Here is a 15,809-nt window from a genome sequence, read left to right on the forward strand (position 1 = left end):
ATATGTGTGTGTATGTTTGTGTGTGTACATATGCGTAGGGTCATGAATTTTCCTCCATAAGGTCATAAAGCCAAACTGACCACTCTCTTGGCATACCCTCATTTGCACAAATCTGATCCTTCCGGGTTTTTCTTTTTAAAAGTAAAAAAGGAGAGAGAAAACGAGACTAAGTACAGTATGGAAGCTTTTTGTCAATCTCTCAACTATAGCAGGATTGTAATCCACTGCCTTAAAGAATCCCTGAAACAACCCCTGGGAGGAAAGACACAGGGCAGCAGTTTCTTACTTTCTTATTACTTAAACTATTCAGAGTATAGGAGAAATTTTGAAAGACTGTTACATAAAGCACCTCTTCCACATGCTTCCAGTTGCCCTCATTTAACTTTCTTCCCCCCTCCAAGTCAACACTCTGATACTAGTTTTGAGTTGAGGCTCATATATATGTAAACCTGAATGTTGTGTTTCTATTTCTTTATCACATGGAACTTGTAATTATATAAGGTTTTTTTTTCCTCCTGGATGGACCTTGAAGTCATTATGCTAGGTGAGATGAGCCAGAGAAACACAAATACCATATGATCTCACTTATATGTGGAATCTTAAAAACAAAGCCCCCAAACTCAGCAGCCGAAGAGGTCGGACTCCTGGTGACCAGAGGCAGGGGTGAGATGAGCGGCAATTGGAGGAAAGCAGCCAAAAGGTACAGATTTCCAATTACAAGAGAAAGAAGGACTAGGGAGGGAACATAGGACATGATGTCTTCAGTCACCACTGCTATATGACTTATAGAGAAATGTTGTGAAGAAACCAGATTCTAGCAGTTTTTTTTTCTTTTAAGATTTTATTTATTTATTCGTGAGAGACACACACACAGAGGCAGAGACACAGGCAGAGGGAGAAGCAGGCTCCCTGTGGGGAGCCGGATGTGAGACTTGATCCCAGGACCCCGGGATCACGCCCTGGACCGAAGGCAGACGCTCAACAACTGAGCCACCCAGGTGTCCCAGATTCTACCATTTTTCATCACAAGGGGACATTTTTCTTCCTTCTCTTTTTGTTGTATCTCCATGAGATGATGAATGGTAACCAAATCTGCAGTACTCATTTCGCAATATCCATAAATCAAGCCAGCATGCTGTACACTTCAAATGTATACAGTGGTGTACATCAACTACTTCTCAACAAAACTGGAAAAAAAAAAACACTTTTTCTAGTATGTCAAAAACAAATCAAGGAGCTGTTCTGTTGCTCATGGCTGGCCTTTTATATACACGATGGAATGAGAGTTTTAACTGGTTCCCTTTCCATCTCACATTTGTAACGCTGCCATTACCGCCTCTACTTCAAATCCAGTTCTAAAACTGTCAGAGGTTCTCTCTGCCCTGACCGGTGGGTGGTCTGGACCCCTCAGAAATGGCTGTGCTTGGATCAGACTTTATTCTTCTGTTGAGACCCACACTCTTCTTCATGGGGCCACAGCTCAAAGAGCTCCTGAGAGCGCTAGGAGGCCACCATCCCTTCCCCTGGAATGCTGGTGACAGTCCCTCCTTTTCATCAGGAAGTTGTGAATTCCTGTTGATTCTGTAGCACCTGGGAGTTGGGGGGAAGTGGATGAGTGAGGGGAAGAGAATGTCTGGCCCATGTTATTCTATCTGCCCAGCTCCTCACCACCAAAGTCACAAAGGAGCATGTTCAGAGGGCTTTTTCTTGGGGGGTCGGGAGAAGGCAGTGATGACAAGTTCTAGGAACACAACCCGACTATGGAAATTTTGCTTTTAAGATTCTTGAGAGATGGTTTGATTTTTAGTTCTTGTTTTCACAGAAAAACTCCTCGGAGGGGCTTTTTAAAATCACAGGGTCATGAAATCCATGTAGTGGGCTACAACCCAATTTTTTTTTAATGTCATAGATTATGTTAGAATAAACAATATCAAAATGTCGTTAAGCATGGACTCAAGTCAGACTTGTTGAATTTTAAACATCACAGTGCGACCATTGTGGCCTGGGGCAAATTTCTTAATTTTCCCGTGCCTCAGTTTCCTTATCTGAATGAGAGTAGATACATACTATAGAGTTATTCTAAGGATTAAATGTGTTAATATGTGTAAAGCACTCACTTACCTGTGGGTCAGTTGAGGACTGGCTAATTGAGGTCAGGCTCAGCTGGGCAGCTTTGCCTCACACTACGGGTTCCCCTAAGCTTGGCTCCTCACTGCTGGGCCTGGGGTTGCTCCACAGAAGCTTCCAAAGCCCAGGGGCAACAGCAAGATGTCAGGGCTCCTAGAAAATTAGTTTGGCCTTTGTCAGTTTTTGAATGCCCCAGAGGACAACTCCGTTGTTCAAGAAAGGTATGCTTTGGGGCTACATATTTTTGTAAGCCATATTTGATTTATTGGAGTAACAAATTTAGAATCCTACTTCTTCCTTCAAGTTTTTAAGTCACTTTTACAAATCTTATAATACGATTTCCAAGGGAAATTCTAACCACTGGTTTTATGGAGAGGCTTTGATTAAGTGTTGGTTCTGCTTAGACTTAGTTCACTAAGCAACTTTAAAAGTTTTTAACTACATTTATAAATTTAATATATTTTATTTGCTTTTCAATGACAGCTAATACAGCCCTTACCATGTCTGGAAACTGTTCTAAACAATTTACATCACCAACTTCTGTAATTCTCACAGAAATTCCAGCAGATAACTCATATTATTATCATCCTTGTCTTAAATACAGGAAAACTGAGGGACACCTGGGTGGCTCAGTGGTTGAGCGTCTGCCTTTGGCTCAGGTCATGATCCCAGGGTTCTGGGATCGAGTCCTACATCAGGCAGCCTGCTTCTCCCTCTGCCTGTGTCTCTGCCTCTCTTTGTGTGTCTCTCATGAATAAATAAATAAAATCTTTTAAAAATACATACATACATATATAAATACACACAGGAAACCTGAGGTACAGAGGGTCAAAGGGTAATTATCACAAGATCATATAGCTAATAATATCCGAATTGCTTTGTGAGCCATAGTTTGGCTCCAGAATCTAAGTTTTGGCTCTTACCCTCTGTGTTAATTAACTATGAATTAATTGACTAAAAAAAAAATTAAAAAAAAAACCCTATTTTAGTCATTCTTGTAAAACAAATAAAATTAAACTTATAAATGTAGTGTAACCAGTTGAAAATTTTGTCATCAATTACAAAATTAGTTTTGTAAGCCTCTTATAAAAGTCTCTGAGTATATCATCGTGTGTTCCAACATGCCAAATCCATTTAAACTTGACAAGTACTACATATCACAATTAAAGTATCAACTACACACAGATTATTTCCAAATTTAACATAAAAAAACGATACTGCGGGTCTGATTTATTTCATGTCTGTAATTAATTCTAAACCTTCCCTGGATTGAAGACATTTCACCACTAAGGAAACAATCATGCTGTCCCAGGCTGTCTCGAGAGAGTGTCAAGGAGGAGGGCACACCCCCAGTGGATGGGGCTGAATGTCTCAATAAGGTCCGATAATCAACCATTGGGTTTGGCCAAATGGAGGTCATGGTGACCTTGATAAAAGTAGGTTTTCCTGGTTTGATGGGATGAAAGTGTAAGTAAAAGGGTTCGGGAGAGACAAGTTGGAAACAATGAGGGTGAGGAGGCAACTTTTTTTGCTGTTAAGCAGAACTGAAACTGGGACAATTGCTAGAGGGGGATGTGGGGTCAAGGAAGATTGTTTTTAAACAAATATGGAATATATTGTGTATCAGCTGATAGAAATGATCCCAGTGAGCAAGGGTGGGAAAGTATAAATTCAGGAGAAAGAAAGCAAATGATATCCAAGTACACAGAAGAGAAGATTCTAGAGTTGGATCATGATGACTGGAAGGAAAGAACAAAAGGACATAGATGCTGAGACATGTGGAATCTATAGAAGCTTCTCCTGAGAGCTGCTGTTTTCTCAGGAAAATAGGTAACGAGGTCATCCAATGCAGAATGATGGGGAAGAGGATGGGGGAGTTTTGAGGGGAAGGAAGATGTGAAATGGTCCTTCAGGGAAGCAGGACAATGCGGTGGGATTGCCCATGAGCATGAAGGGCCACTGGCCTATGAAGAGGATTAATGCCTTGGGACTGGATGAGGACACTAGGGAATAAGTGCAGACAGGGGAGAGGATGAGGTTGAGGACCAAGCCTGGTGGGCAGAGCTTCCTGTGGAGAGAGGAAGACCATCCAATCTGTGAGAGACATTACAGACCCAGTGAACCACTGGGATCAGTCTCTCCACTCCTCCAAATGCAGTTAATGATCGACCACTTTCTTACTAAGAGGATCAAGTTTAGTGACTTACTACTCGGATATAAAAATGCTTCAGGGGATCCCTGGGTGGTGCAGCGGTTTAGCGCCTGCCTTTGGCCCAGGGCGCGATCCTGGAGACCGGGATCGAATCCCACATCGGGCTCCCGGTGCATGGAGCCTGCTTCTCCCTCTGCCTGTGTCTCTGCCTCTCTCTCTCTGTGACTATCATAAATAAATAAAAAAAATTTTTTAAAAAAATGCTTCAGGTGAAAAAAAAAATGCTTCAGGTGCGACATATTCCCTCACCAAAATGGAAGTCTGTGCCTGCTCCCTTCCAAGACTATTTATTACCCAAGTTTCTAGAGTCAAAGCCACAAGGGCCTTCAAAATAAAGCCAGATATAACAATAGCTATTCACATTTCAGGAGCCATGACTACATCAGGTTTCACAAGTCACTTGACAAGTGGTGGCTTCCAGTGACAAGTTTCAGGAGACTATCATGAGAAGCAATACACTAAAATTTTAATATTTCCATAGAGGAGCTAGTTAAGAATAGGCAAATTGTATTCACTCATAGAAATAAAAATTTCTGGTCTTCTTTCTAAACTAGATGCTCCTTAGAACAGTTGCTCCCTATGGACCTTTCTTCAGATCAGTTATCCTGCCTCATCCCTAACCTATCCACACGGATACTCAGTTCACTCCGCCTTCCTTTCTCTGTCAGAGGCTTCTGCACTGCTGACATTTTGAACTAGATGATTCTTTGTTGGGAGAGGGCTGTCCTGTACACTGTAGGGTGTTGAGCAGCATTCTTGGTCTCCTCCCACTAAATGCCAATAGCTCATTACCCTCCATCCTCACCCAAGTTGTGACAACCAAAAATGTCTCCAGACATTTCCAAAGGTCCCCTGTGGAGCAAATTGTTCCCTGGTTGAAAACCATTGTTTTATGAGGGTTGAAGAGAATGGGATCCATGGATAACTCAAATTAGAACTTCATATGGACTAGCCCATGGTAACTCTGACAGCATAAATTAAGTCTCTGGCTGAACAGGATGGGATCTGACAATCTCAGAGATGAGAAATTAGACACTTTCCTTTCTGTCCAAAATGTATAATTACCTGCCTAATCCTGCTTTGAAAAGAAAAAAAAAAAAAAAAGAACATGTCACATTTCCGACCTTCTCACCAGTTGATGTGAAGATTCCTGGGATTAGTTACGAACTACAAGAAAGATATAATGCACAGAGTTTTAAAATCGGAAAAATGCAGAGAGAGAAAGGAAGAGAGCCCAGGAGAGAAGAGGACAGGAGGGAGTGGGGAGGGAGGGAGGAAGAGCCCAAATGCAAGGTAGGAGTTCAACCTCATACCAAGCTCAACTCTGTACCTCTGAGTTCTGTAGTTCACTTAAATACCAAGTCTCACTCCAGGATAGCAAAATAAGGTGTGTTAAAACCCAAATCACCCAGCTCCCCATTAACTAGAGGAGGAAGTTCAAACACCCTAGCCTGGTAATCAAGACCCTACACAACCTGGCCCCAAGAGTTTTAAGCTATTCCTGCTACTTACAAGAACGCTCTTCTCAATTCCATCTGGTCCCCTTGCTTTTCTACAAAAACACCTTACTAATTCCCATTCCTGGCTTTGGGGAAGCACTTGGCTCCATTCGCCTCTCAACTGTTTAACCTTCGGGGCCCCATCCCTCCCCATCTCTTCTGCTCACTGCTCATTCTAGGGCACCCAGGCCGGGATGGAGCACAAAAGCCACTAGCACTGCAGCACATCCTGCAGACCAGACGCTGTTCTAAGCAACCTTTGCTTTGGATGCTGAGGAGGAATTCCTACTCCCAGTAGGAGCCTGGTTCTACCCTCATAGGATGAGCAGACCTCGGGGCCACCAGCCCATGTCTGCTGGGTGAGACGGGTTGAGAGGGCCATGTGTTCCTGCGGGCCCCCAGAGCAGTGGTGCAGGCAAGAGAGTCTCCTGGCCAGCGGGGGGGGGGGGGGGGGGGGGGTGTAGAGTAATCTCTCAGCTGGGCCCTGGGCAGGGGTGGGGAGAGGGGGGCCCAGCTCAGTGGCAGGGTGTGGGGGAAGGGCTGGTTGGCCCCCAGTGACCTTCGGGGCTCAAGAGAGGGGAAGAGGAAGCACATTTTAGCTGCTCCTGGCTCAAGGCTTCCTGAAGGCGGGGCGCTCCCTGGTGCAAGGCAAGCTGTCCTGGGGGGGCACACACCACCACGCACGCACATGCCCTGGTCTGTGGCCAGCTGTCCTGGGGGTGGGGGTCACACCTCCACGCTCGCACATGCCCTGGTGCGCGTCAAGCTGTCTTGGGCAGGGGCACACACCTCCACGCATGCACATGCCCTGGTGTGCAGCCAGCTGTCCTGGGGGGGGCACACACCGCCATGCACGCACATGCCCTGTTGCGCGGCAAGCTATCCTGCGGGGGCACACACCGCCATGCACGCACATGCCCTGGTGTGCAAGCTGTCCTTAGCGGGGGCACACACTGCCATGCACGCACATGCCCTGGTGCACGGCCAGCTGTCCTGGGGGGTGGGCTCGCACCTCCACGCTCGCACATGCCCTGCTGCGTGGCAAACTGTCTTGGGGGGTGGTGAGGGGCATACACCTCCACACATGCACATGCCCTGGTGCATGGCCAGCTGTCCTTGGGGGGCACACACCGCCACGCACGCACATGTCCCCCATAGCCCGGGCTGCAGCTCGCAGCACTGGAACCACTAGGGGCTCCATCCCCAAATCCTTCTGGAGGTTGGAAAGGAGCCTTTGATTCATATGTTGAGACTCTGGCTTCATAGTTACTCCATTTCCCCAGCTTGGAACCAAACTCTCTGAAGAGCTGGCCAAAAACCTTGGCCCGCAGGAACCTCTCTGGTGTTTCTGGCTTCCACAGCAGGGTTCGCTTTAATTCTAAACTGTTGGTTGAATACAGAACCGGCTCTCCTTTAGCTTCCTTTCCTCTCTCCTCATTTTCCATTTCTGCTTCTCCCTGTCTCCTTAGCGTCTGCTTAGTTATCAAAGAGCTGCAGTGCTGCTTTCAGGAACATTCTCAGGCCAGGCCCATGGAGTGAGCCCCTGGCCTGAGCATCCCCCCCCCCCCCCCAGCCCAGCGCCATAACCCTTCACCGGCATCGCTGGGGAAATGAATATTCTTCCCGGGGGCTCCAGCAGCTTCCCTGCCTTCCCCATATCGAGCGAGCAGCGAGAGCTGCCAGAAAGCAGGCGCGGGCGACCGGGGAGAGTTTTGGAACCAGGCCGGCCCGGCTCTAACTCTGGCCCGTAGGCTGGGCCTGCTCCCGAGTTTTCCCATCTGTACAATGGAGACAACGGCAGCTATCCCGGAGGCCTGCTAGGAGGAGCAAAGGAGACCATCTGTGTGCGAGGAGGAGAATGTTTTACTCATCGGGATTCCTCGGGAGGGAGGACTGGGTTTGTCGAGAAAAATCCTTCGCTTAAGTGCTAGAAGTAGAAACCGAGATCCTTAGGGCCGGAGGTGGGTGGGACGCTCCCAGGGAGACAAAGGGAGGATTTTGTTTGCGACTCCAGAAAGGAAGTGCCCCCCCCCAGAAGGCGGAAACCCTGGGGCTCCCGCCGTGACCCCTCCCGGTGGCACCCCCTCCCTCCACCGAGATCTTGAGTCAGGTTTACCAAATTCATGGAGTCCTTGAAGTCACGAGGAAAACGGAGAGGGGGCTGAGTGTGGTCTCCAGGGAGTGGTGGGGCTAACGAAGGCAGCGTTTGGGGAAGGGAGGTCGGGGCAGAGGACACCTCAGGACAGGAGACGCAGGGACCCTCCTGGGAGGAACGTGGGACCTTTGGAGGCCCCAAGCTCAGAACCAGATTTCCCAGGGGTAGGGGGCACCAACTGACAACCTGGTTAGGCAGGCAAGACATCATCCTGTATTATTATTATTATTATTATTATTATTATTATTCCCGATTTGATGCTTTCTGGGTATTTCCTTGTTGACCTGCAGTCTCATCCAGATGCTACTTCCTTCAGGAGGCGCTTTCTGATTTCTCAAAGGTGGATGAGAACCTTTGACTCTGAGCCTCTCCCATGTGTTCTCATCATAGGAGTTTTCTCCCTGAGATAAACTGCTTATCTGGGTATCTGGCCTCTTACTAGACTGCACCCCATTTGGTCAGAGCTAAATCTTAGACACTCCTGTGTTCCTGGACCTGGCACCGCATCTTACACATCACAGGTTCTCGTTATGTGTTCAGTACACGAGAATACGGAGAAAAAGCAGTCTTTGGTATCCTGGTTCGGATTCCCAGTTCCAATATTTAAAATCTGTGCAACTCTGGGTGTGTTACTTAACCTCTCTGAGGTTCATTCATCTCCTCTGTAAATAAGATGGAAGGTGCAGGGTCAGGGGGAAGATGGAACGGTAGGATATGTGGAAAGGGGTGCCTGGCCACCATCAACGCTCAGCAGATACTTGTTCCTCAGCTTAGTCTCTCATATTTGGCCCATCCCTTCCATGCGCACATCCCTACTAAGTCCAAGCCCTCAGTACCTTACAAACTCCTCCTGTCTCCTTATTTCACACTGTTTCTCCTGCATGCATCAAGCTCTTCTTCTGTATCACAATCTTTCAAACTAAGAGTCAGCCAGCTACAGCCATTGGGCCACATCTAGCCTGGCACCTGTTTTTGGACTGTCGACAAACTAAGAAAAGTTTTTACGTTTTAAAAATGGTTGAGGGGAAACAGAAGAATATTTCACAATATACTTGAAATCTATTGGAAATTCACATTTCAATATCCGTCAATCAGTGCTTGTGGGCCCACAGACACACTCATCCCTTTCCCCGTTGTCTGTGGCCGTGTTTGTACTACAGTGGCGGGGTAGTGTGACAGATTCTGTATGACCCACAAAGCCACAAAAATTTCCCACCTGACCCTTTATTGACAAAACTGGCAAATCCACATTCTAAGCAGTTTCCAGAATGATGAATCTTAAGTTCTCCCTACTGTGGTATGAAGTCAATATGATCACTGCCCTCATGTTTGCAGTCAAGGAGCATGAGAGGAGAGAGAGAGTCACACACCCCAGGTAACATGGCTTATAAATCAAGCTGGGATCAAACGCTGCTCTGAAGTGGGAAGGTGACCAGGACAATTGTAGGCAGCCTCTACACCCTGCTGGGGAGCCTGGCCTCAATGGTTCTCAAGCAGGGAGTCCTGTGATGAAGTGAAACCTTATGGTGATCACTGTGGCCATTTAATTGGAGGAGAGGGGGAATGAGAGGAGTAGCAGAGAGTAGGCTTAATGAATGCGGACACTGGAGCTCAGCCTCCCGGGCCTGGTTGCAGGCAGCCGCTTGTCTGTGGGACCCTGAGTGACTTACCTACTTCTCTCTGCCTGATTTCCCCCGCTCTCCCATGTGGAGAATACTAGAATCTAGACTCTCACCTATGGGGTCGTTGTGAAGATTGGAACAGAAACTTTTGTCTTCTTAGTCTGTCTTTGAGGCCCATAGCAGCCTCTAGACGTCAACCACGGTTATGCCTATTATTCATCACGACAAGAAGCTGCTGTTCCCTCTTTTCCAGGCATTATTCCGAGCAATCAAGATACAAAGAGGAAGAAAGACAAAATCATCAGACCTGCCTCCTACATATAAGGAGCACATGGTCCGCTGGCCGGGACGGGACACTAAGTCAGCACCTGGGAGTGGGTCACAGGAGCTATGATGGCCTATCACGGGCAGCAGAGCCAGGAAGCGCCTCACTCTGGCTCTCCCTTCCGTGGCTCAGACTCCTGCCTCTTCCAGAACACACCAGGCGTCCAGCCGGGTTTGCCCCACGCACTCGTGCGAGCCTGAATGGGGAATAATACGAGCACGGGCAGTTGTCCAGCGCCCTGGCACGGAGCTGTGTCTGCGAGCCTGTAAAGCACAAATCAGTCCAGGGTACAAGGCTCCTGGGAGCACCCGGGCTGGAGAATGACTTGGCCACTTCCACCTGCCAAATCACAAAACAACAAATTCACAGGAAGGGCTATTGATGCTGAGAAAGCCTATCAGGCTCCAACCTGGAAACGTATGTTTGTCTTACTACTGTGCCTTTGGGGTACAGCAAGAATCCAGGGCAATTAGGAATTTCGTCATACTTACAATGCCAGCATCTCTTGCTTGCCTTAGTTGGTTTTTTTTTTTTAACTACCATTTATTAGTTTCTGATTTGTTATTTATAAGTGTACATTTATGTGTGCATGTGAAGCTCTGCATAGAAAAAAAGGTTGGAAAAATACACTAGTGGCTTTCAACTAGGTTGGGGGCAGAGCCACCGGAATGTGAAAGAGGAAAGGAGGGGCTGTTTATTAGTATCGCCTAACTTTTTTCCCCAAAAATCTTCATACTTGCCTTTCCCCCTCCAGCACAGTACTTTCAGCACATGCATATTTTAAAAGCTCCAGAAATAATCCCCATGTATGCCTGTCCTTTCCACTTCCAACATCTGCCTGATTTTGAATCATTAATTTACATCAAATGTTAGCAGTAGTTAGATCTGAGTATTGGCATTATAATTTTTTAAAAATTCATCTTTTTGACTTGTTGGTGTTACTAAAATTCTACCATGAACACAGAGACTAGCAGTTAAGTGTGTTGCTTCTGGAATCAAACTATTGAAATTCAAACCTAACCATGGCAGGTCACTGTCCTCAGTGATTTCATCAGTAAGAGGAGAAAAATACTAACAGCTATCAAATTGAGTTGTTGTGAGAAGCAAACGGCTTAATATAGTTCTTAAAACAGCACCTGGCACCTATGCTATTCAGTGTGTTAATAAGCACCATTATTAAAACATAAGAAAAAAATTAACAATACACTTTTTAAAAAGATTTTATTTATTTATTCATGAGAGACACACAGAGAGAGAGAGAGAGAGAGACAGAGACACAGGCAGAGGGAGAAGCAGGCCCCACATAGGGAGCCTGACGTGGGACTCGATCCCGGTCTCTGGGATCAGGCCCTGGGCTGAAGAAGGCTCTAAACCACTAAGCCATCCCAGCTGCCAAACAATACATTTTTTTATTTAAAAAATTATTTTAATTTTTTGAGTAGGCTCCATGCCCAGTATGGGGCTCACACTCATGACCCTGAGATCAAGAGTCATAAGCTTGGGACACCTGGGTGGCTCAGCAGTTGAGTGTCTGCCTTCAGCTCAGGACATGATCCTGAAGACCCAGGACTGAGTCCCACATCAGGTTCCTCGCAGGGAGCCTGCTTCTCCCTCTGCCTGTGTCTCTGCCTCTCTCTCTCTCTCTCTCTCTCTCTCTCTCTCTCTCTCTCTCGCTGTCTCTCATGAATAAATAAAACCTTAAAAAAAAAAAAAAGAATCACATGCTTTACCACTTGAATCAGCCAGGCACCCCAGCAATACATTTTCTTTTAAGTAGGCTCCATGCCCAATGCAGGGCTTGAACTCACAACTCTGAAGTCAAGACCTGAGCTGAGATAAAGAGTCAGATGCTATACTGACTGAGCTAGCCAGGCACCACCCCCCCACCCCCGCAATACATTCTTAAATTATAGAAACTTAGTATAATAAAAAACACAAAGAAGGGAAAATAAAGAATCCATGATGCTGGCATGTTTCTGAATACTATGGATGTTGGAGGGCAAGCCCACGTTCTATTCTTTCCATCTGTGAAATGGGAAGATAATAGACTCTACTGGGAGGGGAATACAGAGAGCTGTGAAAGGGATCTGTAAACTTCAAGTGGAATTAAAAAGTGAGGGATGGTTATTAGGAGTAGGATTACCGCAGCATAAAAGAAAAGCCACGTTGGCTGCAGGTCCTGAAGGCTGACAACAGCAGGAAGGAGATGGCTGGGCTTCCGCTTCCGTCTCATTGGTTCCAGCACAGAAACCCCACCCTGGCTGGAAAGAGAAGATTGGGCTTTGTTGAAAGGTACCCCAACCATTCTCTTTTTTTTTTGTCAGATATTAAAGGGTCCTCTCAGCTTCATATATGCATTTCTCCTTCTTCCTTTTCAATTCATTTTGCCTTTGACACCTCTGTATCATTACTTATTAGCAAGCTGCAGGCAATTTAATAGCTAATTTTCATTGATGCCAGGCTCTGTTCTAAGAGTTACTGTAGTAACTCATTTATCCTCCAAGCAACTGTTGGAGATACTTTTTTATTACCTCTGTTTTCCAGAGGAGGAAACTGAGGCATGGAAAAATTAAACAACTGGTATAGTCTGCAGGAAGTAGATCTAAGATTCAAACTCTTGCCGTCTGGCTGCAGACTGTTGATGCTCTTAGTCACTAGACCAGAACTCCTTTTAGACTTGATGACAATCAAGACAATTAGGGCAGAAGAGGCTCCAGGAAGACTACTCTACTGCAGTCCTCTCAGATCTCAAGTGACTACCCTGTGCAAAGGATTTGCTGAGACTGGGATATCTCAGAGCCCATATCTGCCCACTGACCTTGACCCTGAGAACCTTTCTGGGTCCACTAGCACCGGGGGAGCCAGGAGAGGGGTCCAGGCGATCTGATTCCACAGCCCGTTCTGCTCATCATGAACCTAAACTGTCTTGAAAGGAGCACAAATTGGTAAAGGGTTTTCAGAAACAAATGCTGAAAGCAGGCTGCTGGTATTCGTGGAGACTCCACATTCAGGATCAGTTTCCATTTTTCCATTTCATGCTTCAGGCAACTGGCAAATACAACTGCAAACACTTCAGTGTCCAGAAGCAAGTTGCCAAAGACCCTCTGTTTGAGGAAGCACACCCGGCCCTCACTGCTGGGGGAGTGGCCAAGACCATTTGATGCCAGGTGATGTCTGCTGTTCTGACAGTTCCTGGAATCCATTCCTCCAGGAGTTTGGACAACATATGCTCTGACGGTGGCCTTTCCTCTCCCAGAACATGATGTCACTCTCCAACCCTAAGCCTCAAATGGTTTGCAGATTTTCTGGGGTGACTATTTCCTGTGTTCTGAGATCCCAGGTGGTGAGACCATTCTCCTTGAGAACTGCGGACAGCGTTTACATGGAAAGCTGCTTACATCAATTAGGACATGGCTGGTGGCAAGGAACAGAAGACACAGACCGAGCTCACATACACAATAAAAGGGAATTTATTAGCTCATGTAACCAGATGGTCTCTGGATAGATTTCAGATCAGGATGGATAGAGTGACTCAAATGTGTCACAAAGGACCCAGCTTTCTTTCTACCTCTTCTGTTTTCTTGATGTCAGGTTCATCCCAGGGTGGGTTCCCCTCAGAGGAGCATGAGGACTCCTGGAAGCCTCTGGGAGCATGCTTCCTTGCCCATTTCTAGTGGAAAGAGTAGCTGTCCCAAACTATTAAATGCAAGTCCTGGGCCTCTAATGGGGTCGTCTAAGGTCCAATGCCCACCCCTGAACTAACCACCATGGCCATAAGCAGACCACAATTGTTTTCTTTTTTTTTTTTTAAATTGGGGTGCATGTGCATGTGTGTGTGTGCACGTGTTTTAACTGAAACACGCTACTGTCTTGCTTCCATGAGTGGCTGCAGCCATGGGAAAAGGGAAGGGGAACTGGTCCTGACCAGGTGGGGTCACATCCACAACATTCCCCTCACACATAGAACTAAACAAAGGAGCACAGTCACTACCGTGGTTGGAGGGTTAGAGGTTGGCAGTACAGGGCCAAGGAGGAGCGAGCAGGGAGCAGCACTATCATGAAAATACACAGAGCCTCCATAAACTGTGGGGCCTAGGGGACACTGGGAATGCTTTGACCCAAGAGAAATCAGATCCAAAGAGGTGTAAGAAAACAAAACCAACACCAAAGGTGGCTTAGGAAGGCAAGAGCCTTCAGGGATGGAAGGAAGAAGAAGGTCCATGGGGTGGGGTTGGGTGCTGTTAGGCAGCTGAGGTGAAGAGGTGGCCCTCCTGCTGCTGGAATGCCCTCAACCCCTCAGGTCTAGGGAGAACTGGGCAGTCTATGACCCTGGCAGGCGGGTCCGGGGCTGTTGGTGCTCCAGGCCGGAGGCTAGACGGGGCTCACAAAGGCTGCCCCTCCAGGGACAAAGGGTGCTGCCCCCGCTTTTCTGCAGGGTGCCTGGATCCCTGACCTTCTCCTGACAATTTACTTGTAATTCATGCTTGATCTCCATCATCTTCTTCTGGATGGTATCCTAGGAGCTGGCATAGATCATCCTGCTCTGAGAGTGTAAAGACTGAGGGATCCAGAGTGTAAACAAAAGGTCTCCCTTCTTGCACTCCTGTATCTCCTCGTTCACATCAGAGAGGACGTAGTGACAGTCCTTGATCGTCAATGTCTTGACAAAGGTGACACAGGGTTGTTGCCTGCCTGGCCCACATCACCAGGAACTCCTGGCCCTCCTCCCTGAGGACCTTCTTATCCTCCTGGAGGTCTCAGAGCACCACCTTCTTGTGCTTCTTTACCTCCTTTGGCATTGATGGCTTGTGCACTTGCATATCAGGAAACCCTTGATACCATTAGAGACAGTCACAGCAGAGGCCGTGTTTCTGGAAGTGAAGAGGAGATGGCAAGGAGAATCAAAGAAGGCAGGAGCCACTACACTGCCACCAGGACCCCTCAGGCCAGGATTGTTTTCAGTTGGTTCATCGACCCCTAGATCTAGAAAGTGAGCACCATGTCCACCCTAGTACATTGTTCCTTTGATTTCTCATGGGTTTTTCTGGAGTCACTAAAAATACCAAATATGGTTCAATAAACCAATATAGTAAATAGCAGCTACAGTCTTCTGGTTGGCCAAGTCAGAAACTTTGGAATCATTCTTGACTCCTTCATTTCTCTCAGCCAGCCGTGTCCAGTTTATCATCAAACCCTATCAGCCCCACTACAAAATACAGCAAGAATCTGACACCTTCTCACTTTGTCCACAGTGTCACCCTGGTCTAAGCTGTCCTCATCTTCCATAAAAATACTGCAAGAGCCTCCTACTTGTCCCCTGCTTGCTCCTCTGTTATCTCATCTACAGGGAAGCCAGAGTAATCCTTTTAAAAAGTAAGCCATATCACATCACCTCTCACCCCAAAAGCCCCTGGTGGCTCCCCCTCACTCCAAAGAAAAGTCAAAAGACATAACAAGTGGCCTAGGAGGCCCTACATGTTCTAGCTTATTACTTCTTCAATTTCACCTCCTACTAGTTTCCCATTGCTGATTCTGCTTCAGCCAGACTGGCTTCTTGCTGTAGCCCCAAAATATCAAGTATGCCCTGCCTTCAGACCTTGTACTGAACACCTTTCTGCCCAATATCTTTTTAGCTAATTCCCTTTCTTCAAAAGTGATGTTATCAGAAAGATGCTGTGTGACCACCTGTGTGAAGACACACCTAGTCCATCTAGAAGCCAGTGACATTGATTTTCATAGCACTTGCCACTACCTAAAATATTTAAGTATTTGTTTACATATCATTTGTCTCTGCTAGAACAAAAGTTCTATGATAAGTTCATTTATGACATATCCCCCCAATATCTAAAACACTGAAGGCATTCAATAA

At 46.7% G+C, this 15,809-nt stretch overlaps 1 long non-coding RNA gene across 2 annotated transcripts in view; it reads right to left on the reverse strand.

Annotated features, from left to right (window-relative positions):
• Positions 1 to 911: 911 nt before the first annotated feature.
• The window catches only part of LOC129516954 (uncharacterized), a 57,329-nt gene continuing 42,431 nt past the window's right edge, over positions 912 to 15,809 (reverse strand). Inside the window, exons 3-4 of one of the 2 annotated variants that reach the window (XR_008665904.1) lie at positions 2,122 to 2,280; positions 912 to 1,187 (exon numbers count right to left, since the gene is read on the reverse strand). This is a non-coding gene — a long non-coding RNA (uncharacterized LOC129516954). Of the gene's footprint in view, positions 1,188 to 1,523; positions 1,591 to 2,121; positions 2,281 to 15,809 lie in introns of those variants that run through there. The other variant, XR_008665905.1, reaches the window with a different exon arrangement.

Source organism: Nyctereutes procyonoides, unplaced genomic scaffold (assembly GCF_905146905.1).
Source record: "Nyctereutes procyonoides isolate TBG_1078 unplaced genomic scaffold, NYPRO_anot_genome, whole genome shotgun sequence".
NCBI lineage: Eukaryota > Metazoa > Chordata > Mammalia > Carnivora > Canidae > Nyctereutes > Nyctereutes procyonoides.